Source organism: Papio anubis, chromosome 5, assembly GCF_008728515.1.
Source record: "Papio anubis isolate 15944 chromosome 5, Panubis1.0, whole genome shotgun sequence".
NCBI classification, from domain to species: domain Eukaryota; kingdom Metazoa; phylum Chordata; class Mammalia; order Primates; family Cercopithecidae; genus Papio; species Papio anubis.
In genome coordinates this window covers 106,467,259-106,480,186 of record NC_044980.1, presented here as the reverse complement: position 1 = coordinate 106,480,186, position 12,928 = coordinate 106,467,259, and the positions used below count along the sequence as shown (strand labels likewise).

The 12,928-nt window shown below is 41.1% G+C and overlaps 1 long non-coding RNA gene across 3 annotated transcripts in view; it reads right to left on the bottom strand.

The window, feature by feature from the left end:
• The window catches only part of LOC103885333, an 80,978-nt gene extending 78,440 nt beyond the window's left edge, over positions 1-2,538 (bottom strand). For all 3 annotated transcript variants that reach the window (XR_002522690.2, XR_002522689.2, XR_002522692.2), the window contains exon 1: positions 367-2,538. This is a non-coding gene — a long non-coding RNA (uncharacterized LOC103885333). The remainder of the gene's footprint in view (positions 1-366) is intronic.
• Positions 2,539-12,928: the final 10,390 nt, after the last annotated feature.

The following is a 12,928-nucleotide window of genomic DNA, read 5'->3' as shown; positions in this document are numbered from 1 at the left end:
TATTTAAAAACATAGTTCGTATTAACATATATTTTTCTAGGTAATGTGACTTTTTACATTATATTTTAATATTTGCTAAACCCTTTAATAAGTTCCAGATATCATACTTCCTGTCTTCCAAGTGCTCATGGCCAGAGGACACAGAAGGCCTAATGCCGTCAAAATCAACAAATATTTATTGCCTACTTTATGCAATGCATTTTTTTGAAAAATGAGATAACAAGAGGTTCCATGCCATTCGTGGGCTGGAGAGATTTCCTGGGCCTTGAGTGAAGACCAGGACTTGAACAAGGAGAGCATGCTACCCAAGGAAATCAGTATGACGAAAGGAGAATAGAGACGAAAGTAAGCCATGGTGGCAGATACCTGGCTGTTGTTTGCGAAGGATCAATTTCTTCCTTTTGCAATAACTGCAAGCTGACTTTCTCTGACGATCTATTCTTCTTTCACTCTCAGCTTGCCACAGCTTATGGATCCTAACAGAAAATATGAAACTCCTGGACCAGAATCAAACACTTGGTTACTCACAGCAATAGCAGTTGCCAGAGTATTCACCTTTTCTTAAGTCAGTTCCAAGCCCCAGTTACCAAAAAGCAAAGCAATGAGAGCCAAGTGCTACCTGCATACTCAGTAGGGTGTTACAGGAAACCAATACTTTACAATGAACAGTAAGCGTGGCTGTCTTTGTTCCAGAAGGAGATACTATCTCTATCTTCCAAGGATGTTTGCCATAAAATGTCATTGAAATGATAGCCCAAAACAAAGTCACTCAGTGCTTTTGCTCATAAGATGTGCAGAAAGTCAAGAGACTCATGGAGAAATGTCTGCCAATGCCTACATTTTGGTTTTCCAGTTCACTCTTCTCTATGAAGTATACTGAATATACAGCCACTCAATTAAAAGCTGTTAGTCATATGGCAGACATGAATGACAAGGAGCTTACTACCTTAATTTCCCCAGTGAAAAGCAAGGACCAGAAGAACTACATTAGGAGCTGCACCTACCCATGCCTCAGAAAAGCATAAAAACCTTGCTAAGAAATTTTGACGGATACAACAATCCCCAAACTTCAACTCTTGAGAGGGGGTTTTGGATTTCAGTGAGAGACAGTATGGAGCCATTTTCAGAAAACATCATTTCTTTACTGAGGCAGAAAGAACAGTGACTTCTTCCTTTTTGTAAATAATCTATTTCATTTGCCAGGTTCCTTTCAAACCATCTCATTTTAAAGAGGAGTATGCATCATAAAAATAAAAACATATTTTCCTTGTTTCTTTTGTCTGATAAAGTAACAAAGGGTAATATGTTTGAGAGAGGTGAATTTATTACAAAGAAATTTCTACTTAACAATGTGGGCAACAAACTAAGGAAACCCATTACCTTTAAGTGATCATGCCAGTGAACTTTTTCAAAGATTTAGAAAAATTCATGAGTAAGAAATAGGTCTTAGTTCAGGCTGTTACAACAAAATACCATAGATTGGGTCACTTAGATAACAGACATTTGTTTCTTACAGTTCTGGAAGCTGGAGGTCCAATATCAGGATGCTGGCATGGCCAGGAACCAGTGAGGTCCTCTTCCTGGCTTGCAGATGGCTGCCTTCTTGCTGTGCCCTTGCATGGATGTAAGTTTCTCACTCTTCAGTCAGACAGGCAGAGAAAACATATCTTTTTATTAGAACTCTTCTGATCATTTGCACAACTACCCACCAGTTAGTAGCAGAGGGAAAACATTTACCCTTTAATTCAATCTAGTAATTTTCTGTCTGAGACCATACTCTGAACTCTCTTGAATTAACTTATCTCTTTTGAAGGCTGCAAGGCAGAGTCCCTGGCTTGCATCATGCAGGAGACAGATATAGCCAGACTTCTCCTAGGACTTGCCAGGCTAGGACCACGCCCAGGCTTTCCAAGCTTCTCCCACCCACCACCCCTGCCCTAAGATGGCATGCAGTTGTGTGACGGGAGTGTACTGCATGCTCATAGCAGTAGAGAAGGAGATCTGGGATCTGGGATTGGGTGGTACCCTCTGGCTTCTCTGACCTCTACATCAACCTCCCTAGTCAGCCTGGTTCCTTCTTCCTTGGCCAGTACTTACAGTACCAGTCAGTGCCTGGTGTAATTTGTGATTTGGTCTTATAAACCAACAAATAAAATCCTAAGCCCCCAACCTACTGCATGGATCTCCTCTTGGCCAAGGAGACCCCGAGAAACCTGAAAAACTGAATTTCCAGCCATGACAAGTAAGGAAGTTGGAAGTGTCTCGTTATACCCTTTCCCTTTCGGAGTTTATGCACAACTGACCAGCATTAAGGTTAAAATAGCACTCAAAAGGCTGACAGAACAGACTCTTTGTAGCAATAAGATACCAAATTATAAACAAGATCTAAGGCCATGCAAGGTCAGGGTGAAGTCACACCCTACAAACCATAGCATCTTGGTAAAAGGTTTTTGTTGTTGTTGTTTGTTTGTTTTGAGACAGAGTTTAGCTCTTGTCACCCAGGCTGGAGTTCAATGGCACAATCTCAACTCACTGCAACCTGTGCCTCACGGGTTCCAGCAATTCTCCTGCCTCAGCCTCCCAAGTAGCTGGGATTACAAGCATGCATCACCACACCTGGCTAATTTTTGTATTTTTAGTAGAGACGGGGTTTCACCATGTTGGCCAGACTGGTCTCGAACTCCTGACCTCAAGTGATCGACCTGCCTTGACCTCCCAAAGTGCTGGGATTACAGGTGGGACCCGCCGTGCCTGACCAGTAAATGAGTTTTTTATTAACCCAGTATAACATGGCTTACTTTTCAATCTGACTCTAAAATAGCATCACCTGACGGACAGCAGACTCTGAAGCAAATCAAAATACATTACCCCAAAATACATTTTATTGATGTATTTTGAAATGGGCCTGGAAAGCCATTTTTTGTAGGGAAAATTTGTACCTGTAGAGAATCTCCATTAATACAGCCTGGGCTTCCTGTTTTAGGCCTGTCCTGAATGTACAAGAGATTACTTAAGACTCTGACACCTTTTAAGATCTGAAAAGTGACATTTACAATCTATTCTCTCTGAGGGCTGATACCTATGAGGCTTTATCTACATAACAAGGGCCTTGACCCCCCATAAACCTCTTAACTCAAGCACCCCGTACTACTGACTTGAGGTTTCCAGATGATACTTTAACTCTCTCAACCAATTAACTAAAGAATCCCCAAAACCCCCCTACGACTTGTATGCCCCTGCACGGAAATGTTCCACACTTGGAGATGTCCTCCCATTTTGGGCTAAATGTGTACCTGCCATGTATCGACTTATGTCTTTGCCTGTAACTCATGTCTCCCTAAAATGTGTAAAACCAAGCTGTAACGCAAGCACCTCAGGACCTCTTGAGACTATTCGCCAAGTCATGGTCATTCATACTGGCTCAGTAAAAACTTCTTTAAAACATTGTACATAGTTTGCTTTTTCCATTAATGGTCTCTTTGGTTGATCCAGGCCTGACAGTGCTCACTGGTTTACTTGGCCACTGGAAGTCTGGTTGCATGGCCTGTATGATCCTTCAGCTACACTGCAAAGACACCCTTTCCACCTGCACAGCCTAGAGTGACTGCCTCGGCTAAATTTCATGTCCTTCCTGGAGGACACTGAAATCTGGATTTTGTCTGTGCTACCCCTTAACCAAAGGGGAGTGGGAAAGCTAAGCTTAGGCACCCCTTCTGTGCCTAAAACCACTGAGCCAACCATTTAATTTGATGTGGCTACCACCACAAATCAGGAGAAATTTATAAATAATCCCCTAGCCCCAACACCAAAACGCCAATTGAGGACAGGGCTGCTCCTGGCCTTCGGCCTTTCCCTCAGCTGATCCTCATATCCTTTAGCCCAGCGAGGAGGGGTTGGGATGTCTCTCACTCCCATCTACTCTGCCTTTCTTCTCTTTCCTTATCCTACAAGTTTTCAGGACAAGAGGATTTCATTTCACCTATTCTTTGTGTATGAGGATGTGCAGAAAAGCAAACTGTTTTTTCTTCTACAATACTCTTTACTCTCACAACAGAGAATGCTTCTACGACCAAACGTGTGGGTATTGTTCCCCCCACACCAACCGACCAATCGGTTCTGCAGTGGACACCACCTGGGTCTCCTCTAATTCAATTAGATTCTGACGCTGTCTACCTGGAGATAGCATAGAATCCCACAGGTTGAGGGCTCAGCCCTCACAAGACTGCCCCCAACTTCAGATGACACTTGCAAGACTCATATTGTTTTACCTGTGCTTCTAATCTATCAGCTGTATGTCAGGGTTCCCACAATCCCCTCTTCAGGTGTCACTTGCAGGTATGACTGAAAGTTCCAACCTCTCATGACATGGTTGGTTCCCATGGCAATCAGCCCCCATCCTGAGGTCACCCAGGAGCCCCCAACGATCAGCCAACTCATTGGCCTATATAAACACACCTGCTACTCTGGGGATTTCAAGGATTTTAGGAGTTGTATGTCAGGAAATGAGAGAGACCACAGATTTATTTCACAATATCAAAGGGGGTATCTTTTTTTCACCTTTGTGGAAGAAATGATACTGATCAAAGTCCTCCCTGTTTGGTTCTTCATATGTATAAAATTTGAGGAGACTGACAAAAATGGTCCTTCCTCAATAAAGTCTGTCTTGCAAGCTTATTGCCTTAATGCAAAATCCTGTTTGAAATACCAGAAACTGAACACTAATTCTTTCTTTCTCTTTCTATTTCCACTGTAACAATCCTTTAACTTTACCTCTATCCCCAGCCCTATGAATCCCTCAGGATGTAGAAGAAAAATACATGGAAAGGCAGAAAAGAAAAGCATGGCTTTTAAAAATGAATATTACCTCCATCAGAGGCATTTGAACCAGAGCAACTCCACCCTGAATAAGGGCTAGGTAAAATAAAGTAAGACCTGCTGAACTGCATTCCTGGGAGTTTAGGCATGCTTAGTCTCAGGATGAGACAGGAGGTTGGCAGGGTTGGTATCACAAGATACAGGTCATAAAGGCCCTGCTGATAAAACAAGATGTGGTAAGCAAACCAGCCAAAACCCACCAAAACCAAGATGAAAGTGAACTCTGGTCATCCTCACTGCTCCTTATATACTAACTATAATGCATTAGCATGCTAAAAAAAAAAAAAAAACACCGCCATCAGTACTATGACAGTTCACAAATGTCATGGCAATGTCCAAAAGTGACCCTATATGATCTAAAACTGTGAGGAGCCCTAAGTTCCAGGAATTGCCTGCCCCTTTCCTAGAACACCCATGAATAATCTACCCCACTTTTAGTATATAATCAAGAAATTACTGCAAGTATACTCAGTCGAACAGCCCATTCCACTTCTCTGTTTATAGAACAGCCATTCTTTTGCTTCTTTATTTCTCTAATAAACTTGCTTTCAAATTATTCTGAACTCACCCCAAATTCTTCCTTGGTTAAGGTACAAGAACCTTCTCTTGGGGTCTGGATCAGGACCCCTTTCCAGTAACATCTCAGTTGTAGTCACACTTAGCAGCTGTGAGTACGTACATTTTCTGATTCTTACATGCAAATGTAAGAATACCTTTTTTCTTTAAAAGTTTTTCCTATTCAACCTTAGAGACTTTCTTTTATCACTTATGCAATGCATGAGCTGTTAACTTGGACACTCACTCACTTAATAACAGGTACACCTAATGTAACTGAGCAGCTTAGCTTCAAACTGCATTTGAAAACTTTTTCTTTCCTCCTTTTTCCTTAGTCTCAATACACCTTTGAGACAAACTATGGATGTGTTTTCTTTTGTCTGGAAATACAGCTTTAGAATGTGCTTTAAAACCCCACTCCCTTCCCTTTCAACCCACGTTATGCTCTCACGCCATATGCACATTTATTTACCTCGATGTTTGTTACGCTCACACCATGCCCACCACTTAGGTGGTCACATATTTCCCTAGAAGCTTCAAGGGCCGAATTCTGACACAACCTAGGCACCGCCAGAACTCTCTCCCCAGCTGAAGATACTTCGAGGCCAGAGTTCACTCCCAGCTAGAAATTAACGGCAAGATTGACAGCAATTAATTTGTAACCCACTTAGGCCCACGACGGAGCCGGCCCCTTCACCAGATGGAACAATAATTCAAGATAAGCTGTTGGAGTGAGTCACGCCAACTGGCACCTCCTAGCCCCTCCTTCCCTCCCCTGTATTCCAAGTCCCGCCCCTCCTTCCCTCCCATGTATTCCAAGTCCCCTTCTTAAAACCCTTGCCCTCTCTTCAGAAATTGGAAAGGTGGCAATTTTCAGAAAGGATTCTGGCCTCTTCCCCACTTCTGGGAAAAGATAATAAAATTCACTCTTTTTATCACCCCTCGCTCTTGTCATTTTGGCTTTTTTTCCTACATGGAGAACAGCCGGACCATCTTTTGGTTACAATAAGCCTTTACTATGGAGATAAAACTACAAAGAACAATTAGATTAACGCCAGAAAATAGTATGCTCTTCATATTATTTCCATTACTTAGAAACAGTTTGCTTTTTAGGTCACTTTTCTTTTTCTTTTTAAGTTTGCGTGGGTTTTTTTGTTTGTTTGTTTTGTTTTATTATACTTTAAGTTCTAGGGTACATGTGCACAACATGCAAGTTTGTTACATAGGTATACATGTGCCATGGTGGTTTGCTCATCAACTCGTCATTTACATTAGGTATTTCTCCTAATGCTCTCCCTCCCCCAGCCCCCTACCCTGCAACAGGCCTGGTGTGTAATGTTCCCCAACCTGTGTCCAACTGTTCTCATTGTCCAGTTCCCACCTATGAGTGAAAACATGTGGTGTTTGGTTTTCTGTCCTTGTGATAGTTTGCTCAGAATGATGGTTTGCAGTTTCATCCATATCCCTGCAAAGGGCATGAATTCATCCTTTTTTATGGTTGCATAGTATTCCATGGTGTATATGTGTGACATTTTCTTAATCCAGTCTATCATTGATGGACATTTGGGTTGGTTCCAAGTCTTTGTAATGGTGAATAGTACTGCAATAAACAAATAACACATGTGCATGTGTCTTTATAGCAGCATGATTTATAATCCTTTGGGTATATACCCAGTAATGGGATGGCCGGGTCAAATGGTATTTCTAGTTCTAGATCCTTGAGGAATCGCCACACTGTCTTCCACAATGGTTGAACTAATTTACACTCCCACCAACAGTGTAAAAGCACCCCTATTTCTCCAAATCCTCTTCAGCATCTGTTGTTTCCTGACTTTTTAATGATTGCCATTCTAACTGGCATGAGATGATATCTCATTATGGTTTTGATTTGCATTTCTCTGATGACTAGGGATGATGAGCATTTTCTCATGTGTGTGTTGGCTGCATAAATGCCTTCTTTTGTGAAGTGTCTGTTCATATCTTTTGCCCACTTTTTGATGGGGTTGTTTTTTTCTTGTAAATTTGTTTAAGTTCTTTATAGATTCTGGATATTAGCCATTGGTCAGATGGGTAGATTGAAAAAATTTTCTCCCATTGTGTACGTTGCCTGTTCACTCTGATGGTAGTTTCCTTCGCTGTGCAGAAGCTCTTTAGTTTAATTAGATCCCATTTGTCAATTTTGGCTTTTGTTGCCATTGTTTTTGGTGTTTTAGTCATGAAGTCCTTGCCCATGCCTATGTCCTGAATGGTATTGCCTAGCTTTTCTTCTGGGTTTTTATGGTTTTAGGTCTAACATTTAAAAGTCTTTGATTCATCTTGAATTAATTTTTGCATGAGGTATAAGGAAGGGATCCAGTTTCAGCTTTCTACATATGGCTAGCCAGTTTTCCCAGCACCATTTATTAAATAGGGAATCTTTTCCCCATTTCTTGTTTTTGTCAGGTTTGTCAAAGATCAGATGGTTATAGACGTGTGGTGTTATTTCTGAGGTGTCTGTTCTGTTCCATTGGTCTATATATCTGTTTTAGTACCAGTACCATGCTCTTTTGGTTACTGTAGCCTTGTAGTATAGTTTGAAGTCAGGTAGGGTGATGCCTCCAGCTTTGTTCTTTTTGCTTAGGATTTGTCTTGGCAATGCGGGCTCTTTTTTGGTTCCATATGAACTTCAAAGTAGTTTTTTCCAATACTATGAAGAAAGTCATTGGTAGCTTGATGGGGATGGCACTGAATCTATAAATTACGTTGGGTAGTATGGTCATTTTCACAATGTTGATTCTTCCTATCCATGAGCATGGAATGTTCTTCCATTTGTTTGTGTTCTCTTTTATTTCACTGAGCAGTGGTTTGTAGTTCTCCTTGAAGAGGTCCTTCACCTCCCTGGTAAGTTATATTCCTAGGTATTTTATGCTCTTTGAAGCAATTGTGAATGGGAGTTCACTCATGATTTGGCTCTCTGTTATTGGTGTATAGGAATGCTTGTGATTTTTTGCACATTGATTTTGTATCCTGAGACTTTCCTGAAGTTGCTTATCGGCTCAAGGAGATTTAGGGCTGAGACGATGGGTTTTCTAAATACACAATCATGTCATCTGCAAACAGGGACAATTTGACTTCCTCTTTTCCTAATCGAATACCCTTTATTTCTTTCTCTTGCCTGATTGCCCTGGCCAGAACTTCCAACACTATGTTGAATAGGAGTGGTGAAAGAGGGCATCACAGTCTTGTGCCAGTTTTCAAAGGGAATGCTTCCAGTTTTTGCCCAATCAGTATGATATTGGCTGTTGGTTTGTCATAAATAGCTCTTATTATTTTGAGATACGTTCCATCAATACCTAGTTTATTGAGAGTTTTTAGCATGAAGAGCTGTTGAATTTTGTCAAAGGCCTTTTCTGCATCTATTGAGATAATCATGTGGTTTTTGTAATTGGTTCTGTTTACGTGATGGATTATGTTTATTGATTTGTGTATGTTGAACCAGCCTTGCAACACAGGGATGGAGCCCACTTGATCATGGTAGATAAGCTTTTTGATGTGCTGCTGGATTTGGTTTGCCAGTATTTTATTGACGATTTTTGCATCAATGCTCATCAGGAATATTGATCTAAAATTCTCTTTTTTTGTTGTGTCTCTGCCAGGCTTTGGTATCAAGGTGATGCTGACCTCATAAAATGAGTTAGGGAGGATTCCCTCTTTTTCTATTGATTGGAATAGTTTCGGAAGGAATGGTACCAGCTCCTCCTTGTACCTCTGGTAGAATTCGGCTGTGAATCTGTCCGGTCCTGGACTTTTTTTGGTTGGTAGGCTGTTAATTATTGCCTCAATTTCAGAACCTATTATTGGTCTATTCAGAGATTCAACTTCTTCCTGGTTTAGTCTTGGGAGGGTGTATGTGTCCAGGAATGTATCCATTTCCTCTAGATTTTCTAGTTTGTTTGCGTAGAGGTGTTTATAGTATTCTCTGATGGTAGTTTGTATTTCTGTGGGATTGGTGGTGATATCCCCTTTATCATTTTTTATTGCATCTATTTGTTTCTTCTCTCTTTTCTTCTTTATTAGTCTTGCTAGCAGTCTATCAATTTTGTTAATCTTTTCAAAAAAACAGCTCCTGGATTCATTGATTTTTTGGAGGGTTTTTTGTGTCTCTATCTCCTTCAGTTCTGCTCTGATCTTAGTTATTTCTTGCCTTCTGCTAGCTTTTGAATGTTTGCTCTTGCTTCTCCAGTTGTTTTAATTGTTATGTTAGGGTGTCGATTTTAGATCTTTCCTGCTTTCTCTTGTGGGCATTTAGTGCTACAAATTTCCCTCTACACACTGCTTTAAATGTGTCCCAGAGATTCAAGTATACTGTGTCTTTGTTCTCATTGGTTTCAAAGAACATCTTTATTTCTGCCTTAATTTCATTATTTACCCAGTAGTCATTCAGGAGCAGGTTGTTTAGTTTCCATGTAGTTGTGTGGTTTTGAGTGAGTTTCTTAATCCTGAGTTCTAATTTGATTGCACTGTGGTCTGAGAGGCAGTTTCTTATAATTTCTGTTCTTTTATATTTGCTGTGGAGTGATTTACTTCCAATTATATGGTCAATTTTAGAATATGCACGATATGGTGCTGAGAAGAATGTACATTCTGTTGATTTGGGGTGGAGAGTTCTATAGATGTCTATGAGGTCAGCTGGATGCAGAGCTGAGTTCAAGTTCTGGATATCCTTGTTAACCTTCTGTCTCGTTGATCTGTCTAATATTGACGGTGGGGTTTGAAAGTCTCCCATTATTATTGTGTGGGGGTCTAAGTCTCTTTGTAGGTCTCTAAGGACTTGCTTTATGAATCTGGGTGCTCCTGTATTGGGTACATATATATTTAGGATAGTTAGCTCTTCTTGTTGAATTGATCCCTTTACCATTATGAAATGGCCTTCTTTGTCTCTTTTGATGTTTGTCGGTTTAAAGTCTGTTTAATCAGAGACAGGGATTGAAACCCCTACTTTTTTCTTTTGCTGGTTAGATCTTCCTCCATCCCTTTATTTTGATCCTATGTATGTCTAGGTACATGAGATGGGTCTCCTGAATACAGCACACTGAGATGTCTTGACTCTATCTAATTTGCCTGTCTGTGTCTTTTAATTGGGGCATTTAGCCTATTTACATTTAAAGTTAATATTGTTTTGTGTGAATTTGATCCTGTCATCATGATGTTAGCTGGTTATTTTGCCCATTAATTGATGCAGTTTCTTCATAGCATTGATGGGCTTTACCATTTGGCATGTTTTTGCAGTGGCTGGTACCGGTTGTTCCTTTCCATGTTTAGGGCTCCCTTCAGGGTCTCTTGTAAGGCAGGCCTGGTGGTGACAAAATCTCTGAGCATTTGCTTGTCTGTAGAGGATTTTATTTCTCCTTCTCTTATGAAACTTAGTTTGGCTAGATAGGAAATTCTGGGTTGAAAATTCTTTTCTTTAAGAATGTTGAATATTGGCCCCCACTCTCTTCTGGCTTGGAGAGTTTCTGCCGAGAGATCTGCTGTTAGTCTGATGGGCTTCCCTTTGTGGGTAACCCGACCTTTCTCTCTGGCTGCTCTTAACACTTTTTCCTTCATTTCAACCTTGGTGAATCTGACAATTATGTATCTTGGGGTTGCTCTTCTCGAGGAGTATCTTTATGGCATTCTCTGTATTTCCTGAATTTGAATGTTGGCCTGCCTTGCTTGGTTGGGGAAGTTCTCCCGGATAATATCCTGAAGAGTGTTTTCCAACTTGGTTCCATTCTCCCCATCACTTTCAGGTACACCAATCAAAGATAGATTTGGTCTTTTCACATAGTCCCATATTTCTTGGAGGCTTTGTTCATTTCTTTTTACTCTTTTTTCTCTAAACTTGTCTTCTCGCTTTATTTCATTAATTTGATCTTCAATCACTGATATCCTTCCTTCCACTTGATCAAATCGGCTACTGAAGCTTGTGCATGTGTCACGTAGCTCTCATGTCATGGTTTTCAGCTCCATCAGGTTATTTATTCTAGTTAGCCATTCATCTAATCTTTTTTCAAGGTTTTAGCTTCCTTGCAATGGGTTAGAACATACTCCTTTAGCTCAGAGAAGTTTTTTATTACCAACCTTCTGAAGCCTGCTTCTGTCAACTCATCAAAGTCATTTTCCATCCAGCTTTGATCCATTGCCCCTTTTCTTTCTTTGAAACAGGAAGAGTCTCACTCTGTTGCCCAGGCTTGGGTGCAGTGGCACTGTGATGGTTAATACTGAGTGTCAACTTGATTGGATTGAAGGATACAAAGTATTGATCCTGGGTGTGTCTGTGAGGGTGTTGCCAAAGGAGATTGACATTTAAGTCAGTGGTCTGGGAAAGGCAGACCCACCCTTAATCTGGGTGGGCAAAATCTAATCAGTTGCCAGCACAGCTAGAATATAAGCAGGCAGAAAAATGTGAAAAGAGAGACTGGCCTAACCTCCCAGCCTACATCTTTCTCCTGTGCTGGATGCTTCCTGCCCTCAAACATCGGACTTCAAGTTCTTCAGTTTGGGAACTTGGACTGGCTCTCCTTGCTCCTCAGCCTGCAGACAGTCTGTTGTGAGACTTTGTGATGGTGCGAGTTAATACTTAATAAACTCCCCCTTATATATGTATCTCTTCCATTAGTTCTGTCCCTCTAGAGAACCCTAATACAGGCACAGCCACCTTGAATTTGGGGGCTCAAAATATCCTTCCACTTCAGCCTCCCAAGTAGCACCACCACACCTGGCTAATTTCTTTTTTTTTTTTTTGTAGAGATAGAGTCTCACCATGTTTCCCAGGTTGGTCTTGATCTCCTGGGCTGAAGCAATCCTCCTGCCTCAGCCTCCCAAAGAGCTGTGATTACAGGCATGAGCCACTGCACTCGGCTAGAGCTTTTTATTTCTAAGACATTTTTCCCATGGTTTCTGTGATTCTCATGACCTACTTTACAGTGTAGTCAATTGGTGTGGATTTTCATGGGTGAGAAACTATCTTGACAGTTTCTCCCCATATCAACAATAGCAAGCCAGAAGCAAATGCCAAAAATCTTAACTCCCTTTAAAATAGTGAAATGAATACATACACCAAAAAGAAAAGGAACTAGTTACTCTAGCTACAGTTAGAAAATGTACAGAAATCCCTAAATTCACAGGGAGCTCTCCATCACGTTAGCTTTGTAGCCTAAAGAAAATACCCCACAGGGAGAACTGGAAGATGCAGCTTTCTCACTTCCACTTCCCCGCCAGGCTTTCACTCAGAATTAGCACTTTCCTAAGTTTCAGCTTCACTCTTCTAACCACGTACAAAAGTCACTGTAATTGTTTCCTTCCATCACTGCCACCTCATTTCTCCTCTCTGCAAAGTATGGGTGAGTAAAACAAGCAGACTTCTTACTTTCTAACAAAGGTTGCAGACAGGCCCAAAGCAAGAACTGCTGGGCACTTATACCTGGGCACAGGAATCCTGGCTGCCCCCTGAAACACTGGAAAGTAAAGTCAAGAA